Source organism: Mirounga leonina, unplaced genomic scaffold (assembly GCF_011800145.1).
Source record: "Mirounga leonina isolate KUSES-001 unplaced genomic scaffold, KU_Mleo_1.0 Mir_129, whole genome shotgun sequence".
NCBI classification, from domain to species: domain Eukaryota; kingdom Metazoa; phylum Chordata; class Mammalia; order Carnivora; family Phocidae; genus Mirounga; species Mirounga leonina.
The window spans coordinates 57,268,280-57,270,093 of record NW_023270323.1 but is presented as its reverse complement, the minus strand read 5'-3'; the positions used below and the strand labels follow the sequence as shown (position 1 = coordinate 57,270,093).

General features: G+C 34.2%; 1 non-coding gene across 1 annotated transcript; it reads right to left on the bottom strand.

Moving 5' to 3' along the window:
- Positions 1 to 295: 295 nt before the first annotated feature.
- LOC118010941 lies at positions 296 to 400 on the bottom strand. Its single transcript, XR_004679360.1, has one exon. It is a non-coding gene; the product is annotated as a U6 spliceosomal RNA (small nuclear RNA).
- Positions 401 to 1,814: the final 1,414 nt, after the last annotated feature.

Genomic DNA, 1,814 nt, shown 5'->3' with positions numbered 1-1,814 from the left:
CCGACCCCCTCTTGTGCTCTCTCTCTCTCACTCTCTCTCTCAAATAAATAAATAAAATCTTTAAAAAAAAAATAATAAAGCAAACATTTAGCACTTACTAAAGGGCAAGTACTGCCCTAAGAGAAATTAATTCATTTCATATTCAAAAGTCCTGTGACAAAGGAAATATTGTTGACCCAATGTTACAAATGAAGAAACAGATACAGAGGTGCAGAAAAGTTATATAAATTGCTCAGAATCATGCACCTAGAGTTCTACTCAAGTGTAAAAGCTCCAGAGCCCACCTTTTTTCTTTTTTGATATGGAATGCTTCACAAATGTGCAGTGACATCCCTGTGTGGGGTCCATGCTAATCTCTGTATCATTACAATTTTTGTATATCTGCTGAGGAAGTGAGCACCAGAGTTCGTAGTCTTAATCATTCATACATTTTGCCCCTCACCTTCCCTACTTTTCTGCCATGTACATAGCACCACATTACTAAAATAGTTTCCCCCACAGGGCACCTGGGTGGCTCAGTTGGTTAAGCGACTGCCTTCGGCTCAGGTCGTGATCCTGGAGTCACTGGATCAAGTCCCACATCGGGCTCCCTACTCAGCATGGACTCTGCTTCTCCCTCTGACCCTCCTCCCTCTCATGCTCTCTGTCTCTCATTCTCTCTCTCGCAAATAAATAAAATCTTAAAAAAAAAAAATTAAATAGTTTCCCCCACAAAAGTATCTAAAATTCCATAAATGTTATTGATTATGACTATGAATTGAACAAAGTTGTTCAAAGGCTCTGAACTATTTTCCAAATAATATGACAGCCCTCTATAGATCTTTGTCTTTATAACCTTTTTTTAGGGTTATTTATCTTAACTTAGAGTATTTATTTAACAAAATAGTTCATTCAGTTAAATAGCATTAATTTAATATGTTAAAATAGGATTACTGTCTAATTACCACTTTTTTAGACTCACTTTATTATTTTTGTTTGTCCTGGTATTATGTACTGAAGGATAAGGTCAGAAACATAGTTTGATATGGGAAACAATAAGTGTTGAATGTAACATTTGTTCATATCAGAAGTACTCAGCATGAAAGAACAAGTGTAAATATGCAATTTGTAAATATGGCTTTTTACTTTTCTCATGGTCTTATATAAATAGACATGATATGACTTGGCATCTTATACTTGAATGATGTTTCCTTGTAATTCTTTCCAGATTTTCAGTATTAAGAAAGACTCACACTGTCAAATTTTACAGACTGTCCTTTTAAATCCATATGGAAATAACTGACTCATAAAGCCATATCAGCACTGATTCCAAATGCAGCAAGTATTAAATACCTACAGTGTGGAAATGAAAAATTTATTTTTTCATAAAGCATATTTTCTCCTTTATATAAGGGCTAAGACTTCATGAAGAACCATGAGAAGTATAAATCCCTATCTATTAAAATCTATGTGTGTTTACCTGTTTGTGATTTCAGTGCCTGATACATGGGAGCCACTCGATTAATGTTGTTGATGATTGAGTCAGAATTTTAGCCTCCATAAATTGGAGATAGTGACACCCTCATACATTCTATTGTTATTCATATACTTCAGTTAAATGCATATATCTCTGAAATGTAGTAGTGTCATCTAATCTTTCTTTGTTTAAGTTCTTATTTAAATTCCAGCTAGTTAACATTACCAACTAGTAATCTTAGTTTCAGGTGTACGATTTAGCGATACAACAGTTTTCTTACATTATAACTTCAGTGATGCCATTTATTTTGCCACTTCAATCACTGTATTCTTCCCTTAAGGAAATGTCCCCAATTTAG